Below are 13386 nucleotides of genomic sequence, written 5' to 3' on the forward strand. Positions count from 1 at the left end.
AATGGCTAATAAATTCCCATTGATCTAATAGGACTCTGTGTCCTCCTGATCTTTTTTTTTTTTGGGGGGGGCGGGGGGTAGACCTGGATTAGAAAAACCCTTAATCTCAACCCCTTCTGGCTCTGAGGAAACTATCTGGTTCCCCTGGGGAAACTCCCATCTCCAATTGATCTGGGAATCACCACCCTTATTGATTTGAAAATTAGCCCTTAGTCCCAAGCCATAGAAGGCTAAAAATAAAATCAAGACTGTATTCCAAATCTTTGCTAATTCCCTAACTAGGAGCTAGCCCTCTGAGACTTCTCAGTGAAAATAAACCCATTTTGCCAAAAACCTTGCTTGGAAATCGGGACTGTGAATTCTTTCACAAAACCTGCAATATGAGCCTGGGGACCCCATCGCTTTTAGGGTATCCTCACCCCAAACACTGGGTGGCCCATATGGGGATCCCCAAAATTTTCATCTTCCTCGCCAATGTAAGCCTCCTCTTGCCTCTATTGTGTCTATTCTATAGCTGGGACACCCAAATACCTGGGAAGGTTTGGGTTGTCAGGAGCAGTACGTTCAGCAGACTTCCTTGAATAATGACGCCAGACTTGTAATTCCTGTATCTTTTAGCAGAAGTACCCTTAACTAGGGGACTGCTGTCACCTGTCTCCCTTTCTGGGAATGCCCGAGAGGATGAGGATTATAGAATCCCAAAAATCTAAGACTTGTGGCAAAATGGGACAATCCACCTCTGTCTCTATCCCTAAGGCTGTCTCTTTAAAAAGACAGACAAATTTGGCCTGAAAGATCTCAATACTAAAAAACTAATTTTCTTTTGCAATACTGCTTGGCCTCAATATATTTTGGGGAACCAGGAAAAATGGCCCATCAATGACTCAATTAACTATAAGCAGCTTGATTTGTTTTGCTGAAAGCAAGGCAAGTGGACTGAAGTTCTCTACGTTCAAGCCTTCATGGCCTTGTCTCAAGATCCTAAATTAAGACAGTACTGCAGGATGCTGCTGATAAAATTTACTGGAGGAGAATTGGAAAATACTCATCTTTTAAATAACCCCCTATTTTCCACTCTTTTAGGGAAACAGGATCCCTTCTCTGCACCCCCATGGAGTCCTTATCAGGAAGCCTGTGAATCCGTTCCAGAACCACTCCTCAGGTGGTCAGGATCAAAGTCAGGATCTCATGTCTGACAATATTTCAACTATACCCCCTTCACCCCCTGAACCAGATCCTGAGACTTCCCAGCCCCACTCTGAAGAGGGCAGAACTCTGAAGAGGTATACTTAAGACTCAGTATGATTGATGAGATAATGATTCTCTAGCTAAGCACATACTTAATGTGATGTAATGTTCTATAGCTGGCATGTGCTCAGTGTGGTGTAGCTATGTAATAATACTGAAGTATTTAAGGGCTGGGACATTTGGGAATGCTCTCTTGGCCATAGACACAAGAGAAGATGCCAGATTCTAGATTCTATCCTCGTGGCTTTCCTCCTTTACTACTCCACTAAGACTAAGGATTTGGGCTGATCCCGAGGTCCTCCAGAGAGTTAAGTCCAGACTTAACACCACTCCTTATTCCCTCTGATACAAGGAGTGGGACCCTTTTCCTCCTCCTCAGGATCCTGATTCAGCCACCTCTTCTAATCTCTGCCACCTGAGAGAAGCAGCAGACTCTCAAGGAGACACACTAAGGGGAAAGGTGCCCTTTTCAATGTCAGACCTTTCCCAGATTAAAAATTTGGCTATTACTCTGAGAACCCCACCAAGTTTTTTGAGTTTAAGGCCAATGCCTTCCAATTTGAGCTTTCCTGGGGAGATGTTAATATTAAACAATCTGCCCCAGATATAAGGAGGAAGCTGCAGAAGTCAGCCGCCTTGAGCCCTCAAACTCCCCAGACCCAGCTGTTAGAAACAGCTTTCAGAGTCAAATAGGGACTGAATAGCAGCAAAGGAGGAAGACTGCAGAATTAAAGAGAGAAATGGAGAATAGTGCCACATTTTAGCTGTTGCCATATCTGGGAACCATAGAAGTTTGTGATTCAGGTGTAAGGGATGGGGCCATCAGGACTGAAAACTGTTCTTGGGAGAAACTCCTTGGTCCTTGCCCTGAGCACAACCAGAAGGGGCACTGGAAAAAAGACTACTCACAGGTGACAAGCTGCCCCCCCTCACTCCACCAGGACAACCAAACCACAGGTATCCTCAGATGTAGCCAGTAAGATGTGGCCAATTTGCATTGAATTTCTTGTGGCTATGGACCCTTTCTGTCTCCCTTTAATATTCTGTTCTCAGCTGCCCCTCCCCATAGGATAACAGAGATTGAAGGGAAACTTAACTGTTTGGAGACTTTCCCTTTGCCCTGACAGTTTGGTGACTTGTTTAAACACTCCTTTCCCTCCTATCCTGCTTCTTTATGGGGCATGTTTTAATAGTGAAATTGGGGAACTAATTTTTCTAATTTTCTCAGACCTCCAGGTGATCTTTTTGTGTTGTTTTCAAAGTTCTCCCATATTCCCCTTGAAATCTGGAAGAAAATAGATTCCTCTCTATCTCAGACCAAGGAATCCCTGGGCGAGCCACTCAGGCCACCTCAAAGTCAGGCTGCAGGATCCCAGTGTATTCCGCCATAAAAGCCAATACCTAATAAAGCCAGAAGCTAGGGAGGGATTGCAACCACTGACTGAGAAATTTCTTAAGCACAAGCTTTTAGCACTGGATAAAGATTTAAGGCAGGGGTCCTCAAACTAAGGCCCAGGGCCACATGCGGCTGCTGAGGATGTTTATGTGGCCGCCAGGTTATGGCAAAATCAGACCGGAAGTGATGTCCCACTTCTGGCACTGGGCTGAGGCGGCAGAGACAGAGTGTGAAGCAATACCGAGGTGAGGTGAGTTCCTAGGCCGGGGTATGTGGTGTGGGGAAGGGGGAGAGATGCAGAAGACAGAGAACTGAGGGCCCACGCCTTGTACAGTAATGGCAGCCACCACAACAGACAGGCCCAGAGGATGCACAGTGCATGCTGTGCATGTCACGGCCACTGCAGGGGAAATTCACTGCAGCAGTGAAGGGCAGGAGCGCAAAGAGCAGGAGAGAGAGTGAGGGAAATGGAGGCATCACAACGCAGAGGCAGCTTGGAGGAAGTTGGGCATTGCAGTCTGTATGTCTTTGTGTGGGCAAAGTTATTGCTGGTATATTGTTTTTGTAGCGCTGTATATATATATTGGTATTTTACTAATACCTCTAAACTGGAGGGTATTTATCCCCCTACTTCTTAGTTAACAGCTAAGCGCCTCAACATTTGGCTTCAATTTATCACTCTGGTAAAAAGAGATTCTATCTCTGTCTTTGAATTTACAGTTCAATGCTTATCCTCAGCCATTTTACATTGATTCCTCAATTTGGAATCCCTAGGAAATAATGTCAAGAAAAAGAAAAATTGGCTTGGAGTGTAGGATATTCAAAGAACAGTGGACTTATGATTACTTTTTCATGCAGTACAAGGAAAGAGCTGTATGTCTAATATGTCAGAATATAGTGTCTGTGTTCAAAGAATATAATTTGCATCGACACTATGAAACTCAACATAAAGATAAATATGATTGTTTGGTTGGAGAAATGAAAAAAGATAAAATATTAAAACTGAAAAATACATTGACAACTCAGCAAAATACTTTTGTGAAGCAGAAGCAGCTAATATTTCATCACTGCAAGCAAGTTTTCAAGTTGCCAAGCTAATAGCATGCACTGGCAGATCATTCATGGAGGGAGAATTTGTTAAAGAATGTCTTCTGTTGCCAAAGAGATGTGTCCAGAGAAGGCCAATTTATTTAGTACAGTGAGTCTTTCGGGACCTAATTACACAGAGGATTGAAGAAATGGGAGACAATCTGCATCAGCATTTACAAAACTCCATTAAAAAAATTTCATATTTTTCCTTGGCATTCGACAAAAGCAATGATGTTCGTGATTCTGCACAACTTCTAATTTTTATTTGTGGGACAAATGATTATTTTGAAGTCATAGAAGAGCTTGCTGCACTACAAAGCATCAAAGGAACAACTACAGGAGAGGATATCTAAGTCATAGAAGAGCTTGCTGCACTGTAAAACATCAAAGGAACAACTACAGGAGAGGATATGGAGCTGGAGTGGGCTAAACTAGCCAGCGTGACAACTGATGGTGCTCCTAGCATGGTGGGGTCTAAGAAAAGAGTAATTGCCCTCATTAACCAAGAGATGGACAAACATAACCATTCTCAGCCAATAGCCATACATGGCCTCATCCACCAACAAGCGCTGTGTAGTAAATCACTGACGTGGGACTCTGTTATGAAAATTGTGGTATCTTGTGTTAACTTCATTAGAGCTATGCACTAAATCACAGACAATTTCAAGAATTTCTGTCTGAGCTAAATGTTGAGTATGAAGATGTTCTATATCACACAGAAGTCCATTGGCTGAGTCGAGGGAGAGTTTTGAAACATTTCTATGACTTACTTCCACAGATTACAACTTTTCTGCTTTCAAAAAACAAAGTACCAGAGCTCAATGATGCAGAATGGAAATGGCACCTTGCCTTTCTGACAGATGTAACAGAGCTACTCAACAATTTTAATATGCAACTTCAAGGAAAGGGGAAGCTCATCTGTGATATGCAATCACATGTCAAAGCATTTGAAGTAAAATTAGGCCTCCTCATCAAACATGTGAAGGAGGAAAACTTCTGCCATCTCCCCACAACTCAAAATCTGTTAGCGGAAAAACCGCCGATTGCATTCCCAAACAAAACGTGTGGATTCACTGGAAAAATTGCAAAAGGAGTTCCAATTTAGATTTAAAGAGCTTCATCTCCATGAAAAGGACATAAAACTTTGCTGTAACCTATTTTCTATTGACACTGAAAATGTGGATACAATTTACCAAATGGAACTGGCCTGAACTGCAGAATTGTGACTCTCTGAAAGGTGCGTTCAAGTCAAGCAAACTTCATAATTTCTATGCATCTTTCCCCTCTGAGACATATCCTCATCTCAGGAACCATGCACTCAAAATGGCAACCATCTTTGGCAGCACTTATGTCTGTGAACAGACTTTTTCTAGAATCAAACATTTGAAATCTCCAACCAGATCAAGATTAACGGATGCCCACTTGCATCTCTTGTTACCACTAGCAGTGACAAATATGGAACCAGACATTGACCATCTCATTAGCCAAAAGAAGGCCCATAGTTACCATTGAAATACTGGTAAGTTTGTTGAATTAACTTTACTTCATGTTAAACATTGTATTTCTTCCCGTTTTGTTTCTTCACTTCAAAATAAGATATATGCAGCGTGCATAGGAATTTGTTCATAGTTTTTGTTTTTACTATAGTCCGGCCCTCCTACAGTCTGAGGGACAGTGAACTGGCCCCCTATTTAAAAAGTTTGAGGACCTCCGATTTAAAGGATTTGGAGCTGCTCAATAGCAGTCTCATTCAGTATAAGGATGGTATCTTCATCTGCAGCCCCAACCCAGAGGCTTCCTTAGACATAGCCATTAAAAACTCTTAATTTTCTGGCCTCTAGGGGCTACAGGGTCTCCTTATCCAAAGCCCTGGTTTTGGATACTGGCAGGCAATTTCTGTCAAATATTTGGGCCATAATGCAACCCCCATTCAAGGTCCTGATCAGGCCAAGGCTTTCAAGACCCTGAAAGCCAAACTGACCTCCACCCCTGCCCTGGCTCTACCTAATTTAGAAAAGCCTTTCACTCTGTATGTAGATGAAAAGCAGGGGGATTGGGGGGGGGGGGCGCATACCCTGAGGGTCTTAACTCAGGTTCTTGGAACTGATCCCAGCCTGGATGCCTACTTCTTCTTCTTCTTCTTCTTCTTCTTTTTTTTTTTATAGCTGTTTATTTACAAGTTATATGCATGGGTAATTTTTCAGCCTTGACAACTGCAAAACCCTTTGTTTCAATTTTCCCCCTCCTTCCCCCCACCCCCTCCCCCAGATGGCAGGTTGACCAGTACATGTTAAATATGCTTAAGTAACTTAAGTTAAATACAATATATGTATACATGTCCACACAGTTATTTTGCTGTACAAAAAGAATAGGACTTTGAAATACTATACAATTAACCTGTGAAGGAAATCAAAAATGCAGGTGGACAAAAATAGAGGGATTGGGAATTCTATGTAGTGGTTCATACTCATTTCCCAGAGTTCTTTCCCTGGTTCAATTCATTACTGCTCTATTGGAACTGATTTGGTTCATCTGATTATTGAAGAGGGCCATGTCCATCAGAACTGATCATACAGTATTGTTGTTGAAGTATATAATGATCTCCTGGTCCTGCTCATTTCACTCAACATCAGTTCATGTAAGTCTCTCTAGGTGGACGCCTACTTCTCAAACAAACTGACCTGGGTTTCTCTAGGATGACCCTCATGCCTTAGAGCAATGGCTGTTACAGCCCTTCTAATTAAAGAAGCCTCAAAACTCACTCTAGGGCTTTTAAACCCCCACTGGGTTCAGAACATTTTAGAAGCCAAAGGGCTTCAGTGGCTCACTGGTGGGCGGCTCACCAGATATCAGGCTCTCCTGCTAGACACCCCCTTCTTGACTCTCCAGGTGTGTCACACTCTTAACTTTGTCATCCTGTTCCCTGAAAACACTCAGTCAGGAGACATCATTCATAATTGTGAGCAAGCTTTAGATCCTGCCTACTCCAGCCTACGTGATTTGAGGGACATTCCTCTTGACAATCTAGATGGTTTACAGATGGTCCAGTTTTCTTGAAAATGGGGAAAGAAAGGCAGGATATTCTGTGGTGACCCTCAACAGCATTCTGGAGGCTAAATCATTGCCCCGGGGACTTCTGCCCAGAAAGCTGAACTCATTGCCCTAAGTAGAGCTGTGGAACTGGGGAAAGGAAGGAGAGTGAACATCTATACTGACTCCAAATATCCTTTTCAAATTTTGCATGCTCACAGGGCTACATGGAAAGAAAGGGGACTTTCGACAGCAAAGAATTCTCCTATTAAATATGTGGGGGAAATCCCCAGCTGGACTCCTATTTCTAGGATTAAAAATGCTGCTTCTGTTACTTCTTCAGATATTTCAGAATATTCCTGTGAACCCATAGAGGACCTGAAGCTACTTTCCACAGGACCCCTGAAAACACTCTGGAGAAAGAAGAGTGAAATTGTCTGTGTCCTTCTCTCACTCTAGTTTTCTTCCTTACTTTTTCCCACTCCAAGGATGAGAACTTGGCTTCTAGCATTTTCTCTCCAGCTTTTCTTGATGTCATTCTGGGGCCCCTGCCAGTAGGGTGCTAACTCCTTCTTAGCCTTTCAGGCTAGGGTGCAACACTGGCCTGGGGACCTTCATTGCTGTTGTGTGTCTATCTCCTGTTCTTTTCATCTCCATTTTCTTTAATTCATGTCTCATTACAACTCCATCCATCTCCTTTCACTGTGTCCTCTGTAATTCCTATTTCAGAATAATGGACAAACTTCCCTCTATTCTGGACCTCTTTTTCTTATACTTCTTCCAACTACTTTGCTCTCACTACTGGACTCTACCTTGGTACCCATTCCTCCCTCAAACCCCATGCTCTTTAGTATAGGCCATACATTTACTAAAATCTCCTCACATTATGTCACCCCACCAATTTTAGATATATGACTATTTCCTACTTCCCCTTCATTTACTACCATTACTGAGAAAAGTCTCCTCTGAAGTTCACTCTATTAAAGTTTTCTACATATAAAGATTTTAGTTGCAGTTATATCCCTGGTACCAGGGAAAAACTAGCCAAGATAACAAGGGAGATGAGTATAGAGAATTTTGAACAGAAAGCAAAAGGAATCTTAAAATAAAAAAGGAACTTGTTCCTTTAGGGACCAGAGGATTAATATCAACAACATGGTGGAGGAATGGAAATTAGTTAAAATAACCAAACCTCCTAGATTCAGGGCTTGTAGAAAAAGGGTTGTAAAAAATGGGAATAATTTGGAATTAGATTGCCTGTTATACTAAACATGTGCTAAGCTGAGTAACATGAAATTGTATTGTTGACTTTTTTCATTTCAATTATATCTAATTTGTATTTGAAATATACCTAACTTTATATTAAAGTTTATTTATGCAACTGAACAATCTCTGTATGCTAAGCTAAAGTGAGCACAGTGAGAAAGCTGGAAGAGCAGGAAGGGAAAGATACAACAATTAAAAGTGAATGAAGTCTTTGATGGAGAGCTTTTCCTTTCTAGATTAGGTACTACATCCTGTTTCATTTATAAGGCAATAAAGACAACAGTACAGAAAGTTATTTATCCAAAATTTCAAAGTTTATATCATACTCTAAGCAAGTAGAACAAAACAGAAGGTAGCCTTGTATGGAAGGATGGCATTTGATGGCATTTAATGGTCTAAATTCACAAAAAATTTTAATGCCATGAATGGTCACTTTTTGAGGATCCTCAATTTCTGTAGTAGGTGGCAGAGAAGATGTTTTTAATATGAAAAGAAATTTAAGGAAACATAAGGCTAAATTTAATAGGTAAATAATTACTTCAACAAGTATTTAAGTTTTTTTATGTGCAAGACATTGTACTAAGTGCTAAGAATACAAGAATCAACAGTTCCTCCTAAGGTACTCATACTCTACCAGATGGATATGATATATACAATATATCTATTTTTAGAATATAACAAAGTTGGAGTTGACTGGGATCAGAAAAAAAAAAGAAATAAAGGATTTCTTTTTAAATCCTTTAAAAAAATCCTTATAAAAAAGGATGAGGCAATGCTTTAGGAGTATTTGAAGAAAGGAAAGAACTCAACAGCTGGAGCAATCAGGATGGAAATATATATCATAATCATAAAGGAAAATAGCAAGCTGATCCCTTGAAAAAAATGAAGAGGTTATAAGAAAGCCATGAACAATAGGAATGCAGAGGGTGAGAAGGGGAATAAATATGAACCAAAGCTAGAAAAACAGGCTCACTTTGCCAGTTCTGCTTTTCTCTACAACTCCCTCCAGGTTCCTGACTCCCTTTAATTTGTGATATTCTCTCATTATAAAGTAAACTCCTTGAGGATAGGGATTGCCTTTCTTTTTGCCAGTGTTTATACTCTAAACCAGGGGTCCTCAAACTATGGCCCGCGGGCCAGATGGGGCAGTTGAGGACGTTTATCCCCCTCACTCAGGGCTATGAAGTTTCTTTATTTAAAGGCCCACAAAACAAAGTTTTTGTTTTTACTTTAGTCCGGCCCTTCAAGTCTGAGGGACAGTGAACTGGCCCCCTATTTAAAAAGTTTGAGGACCCCTGCGAGTCTAAACACTTAACACAGTGCTTAGAACACTGAGTATGAGTTACTTAATTCTTGGCCTGACTAAGAACTTGGGTTTTTTTATCCTAGAAATAAAAAGAAGGCACAAAAGATTTTTAAGAAGCAGGCTGACATTATTAAATTTGTGCCACATTATTTTGATAGTTATTTTGATCAGAAGGATCAATTAAGCAACTGAGAGGTACTATAAGACAGAATGAGTAAATGATGAGTTAGATGCTACAGAGGAACAATTCATGGGACTTGACAACTGACGAGATACAATCAGTTGAAGCAGAGGGAAAAGTCAGTACTAATGTTTTAATCTGGGTTATTAGGATGGTGGTACCAACAACAGAGTAGGCAAGTTTGGAAAAAGAATAGATATAAGTGGAGACAGGATAGAGTGTTTGGTCTGAAGTACACTGAGTGTGAGATTGCCTAACAGGTATTTCAAAATAGAGGTCTCAGGCATCTAAAAATATGCCCCAAATTAAGCTACATTGGAAGGGGGGGTAGGAGTGAGTGGGTGGTAAGAAAGTTAAAGTAGTGAGAATATTTTTAAGAGTCTGGAATTTAAAAGGAAGCCAGGAATATCAGTATCAGAGTGAAGAAAGAGAGCAATCCAAGCAACGGAGATACCCATAGAGAATGCCAAGAATCAAGTGTTAAAGCCTATGAATCCCATCTCAGAATAAAGTTCTCAAATGTATAAAATAAAATATATTAGATTACAATGCAAACTTATTTTTTGGGGGAATTTTTTATTGGAGTATTACTTCAATTGAAAGTAAATGCACCCAAATTTAAGAATTACTGGATTAGAAACTGGAGAAGGCAGACTTTGGTTCTATACAAAGAAATATTTCCTAATAAGATATCCAAAAATTACTTCAACAAATAGTGGAAATCTTTAATGACATTTTGGGGATATAGTTCTACTCAGACTCTTAGAGAGTCTGAAGTCTCTTTCAACTCAGGTTCTGTGATTCTTGTTCATATTTTTCCATAAGTCCTTGATAAAAGATCTACTCATCAACAACTGCATACCAGTGCCAGGCTTTAGCTCTTGAGGACTGCTAACTATGTGTTCCCTGAACTGAACTGTTATTTCCATCTGCAAAAGATGTCCTTGGCCCTTTTAAAATTTGAAGCTTCTTTGTTCCCTCCCCCCAAATTAACTTCTCAATGCCTGACAACTAAAAATGATTTTTCCATTCTCAAATTTCCCACTGCATACTGCTTCAACCAGTCTGCCTTGTATTAGTTATTTGAGTATTCCTTGCCTTTGGATTCTGAGGTCCCAGAGGGATCTGTCTATCTATGCCTAACTTCATCTTTGGATCATTACCATTTTGCCTAGTATTATACACATTTTTGCTTTCAATGACTTGTGATTTTTTTTTAATTCACGGTGTTTATATTTGGGACTCTATCTGCCAAGGGAAAGTCAGGAATTATATGAGCAAAACTACAAAACATTTTCCACACAAATAAAGTCAGATCTAAACAATTGGAAAAATATCAAGTGCTCTTGGATAGATCGAGCAAATAAAAAATAAATAAAAAAAATAAAATAATAAATGAAAAATAAAATTATTCATAATAAAATATAAATCCATGCCAGAAAGTTTGTTGCTTGCGGAAGAGCAATTATTGGAATTGGATTCTTGGAAAATAAACATAAGGAGTGTACTTTAACATCATTCTGGTTACAAATGTAACATGTGTATCCTATTTTAACAGAAAAAGTTCTGAAATACATCTTGCCTTTTCCAACTTCATATTTATATGAAGTTACTTTTTTAGCATTTGTAGACATTAAGTCGAAAAAAAGGAACAGACTATTGGACATGGAGCTGCATCTCAGATTAAAATGAACAACCAGGGAACCAAATTATGACGATCTGTTATCTCAGAACAAACAATTTCATCCTTCTATAAGGAAAATCGCACAAAAGCTAAAAATACACAGGCTCCTGGAGAAGCCACTAACTATTAATGAAGTAAGTTGTCTCTGTAACAAAGTGTGGTATATTCATGCCGGGTCACACTAGACCATCTCACACTTCACAAGACTGTCTTGACTTGACTCATGAGAATGTAGAATTAGGCACAGCTAAGCATGATGTAATGAGTACCCCCTCACCAAACTCTTCCCATACCCCTGGGGGGGAGGGGGTATGCATATCACACTTTGGGAAACACTGATCTAGAAGAACAAAAGGTCAAGAATTTCAAGGGAACTAACAGAAAAAAAAAAAATCAAATGAAGGTGGCCTAGCTGTACCAGATCTAAAACTATATTATACAGCAGTGGTCACCAAAACCATTTGGTATTGGCTAAGAAATAGATTAGTTGATCAGTGGAATAGGTTAGGTTCACAGGAAAAAATAGTCAATAACTAGCAATCTAGTATTTGACAAACCCAAAGAACCCAGTTTTTAGGATAAGAATTCACTAGTTGACAAAAACTGCTGGGAAAATTGGAAGCTAGTATGGCAGAAACTAGGCACTGACCCACGCTTAACACCATATACCAAGATAAGGTCAAAATGGATTCATGATCTAAGCATAAAGAATGAGATTATAAATAAATTAGAGGAACATAGGATAGTGATCTCTCAGACCCGTGGAGGAGGAAGGAATTTGTGACCAAAGAAGAACTAAAGATAATTATTGATCACAAAATAGATAATTTTGATTATATTAAGTTAAAATGTTTTTATACAAATAAAATTAATGCAGATAAGATTAGAAGAAAAGCAATAAACCGGGAAACATTTTTACATTCAAAGGTTCTGATAAAGGCCTCATTCCCAAAATATACAGAGAATTGACTCAAATTTATAGGAAATCAAGCCATTCTCCAATTGATAAATGGTTAAAAGATATGAACAGTTTTCAGATGAAGAAATTGAAATGATTTCTAGTTATATGAAAAGGTGCTCCAAATCACTATTGATCAGAGAAATGCAAATACAACTCTGAGATACCACTACATACCTCTCAGATTGGTTAGAATGAGAGGGAAAGTGGGAAAACTGGAACAATGATACATTGTTGGTGGAATTGTGAATATATCCAGTCATTCTGGAAAGCTATTTGGAACTATGCTCAAAAAAGTTATCAGACTGTGGATACCCTTTGTGGATACACAGTAGTGTTTCTACTGTGATTATATCCTAATGAGATGTTTAAGGAGGAAAAGGGACCCACATGTGCAAAAATGTTTGTGGCAGCCCTTTTCATAGTGGCTAGAAACAAAACTGAGTGGATGCCCATAAATTGGAGAATGGCTGAATAAATTGTGGTATATGAATGTTATGAAATATTATTGTTCTGTAAGAAATGACCAGCAGGATGAATAGAGGCTTGGAGAGACTTGCATGAACTGATGCTAAGTGAAACGAGCAGAACCAGGAGATCATTATACATGGCAACAAGATTATACAATGATCAGTTCTGATGTATGTGGCTCTCTTCAACAATGAGAAAATTCAAACCAGTTCTAATTGTCCAGTAATGAAGAAAACCACCTACACCCAAAGAGAAAACGATGGGCAACTGACCATGACATAGCATTTGTACTCTTTCTGTTAATGTTTGCTTGCATTTTTGTTTTCCTTCTCAGGTTTTTTTCTTTCTTTTTAGATCCGATTTTTTTGGAGCAGTAAGATAACTATATAAAAATGTATACATTTATTGGATTTAACATGTATTGGACTATCTGCCATCTAGGAGAGGTGGTAGGGGAAAGGAAGGGAAAATTTGGAACAGGTTTTGCAAGGGTCAATGTTGAAAAATTACCCATGCATATGTTTTGTAAATAAAAAGCTATAATAATAATAATAAAAAAATTAAATTAAATTTCATTTTCAATTCCAAATTCATTCCCACCCAACTCCTCCAATTATTGTGAAGGCAAGAAAAACAAAACTTGTAACAATTATGTATAGTTAAGTAAAACAAATTCCCATATTAGCTATGTCCTAAAAGTCAGAAGAAATCAAAAGAAAAGATGTTTAAATCTGCATTCTGAGTACATCAGCTATCT

The 13386-nt window shown here is 39.2% G+C and overlaps 1 protein-coding gene across 7 annotated transcripts in view; it reads right to left on the reverse strand.

Moving 5' to 3' along the window:
• Window positions 1–13386, reverse strand: part of BRAF (B-Raf proto-oncogene, serine/threonine kinase) — a 147053-nt gene that overhangs the window by 78169 nt on the left and 55498 nt on the right. The window lies entirely within an intron of this gene.

The sequence above is a fragment of the Sarcophilus harrisii genome, chromosome 5 (genome assembly GCF_902635505.1).
Source record: "Sarcophilus harrisii chromosome 5, mSarHar1.11, whole genome shotgun sequence".
NCBI lineage: Eukaryota > Metazoa > Chordata > Mammalia > Dasyuromorphia > Dasyuridae > Sarcophilus > Sarcophilus harrisii.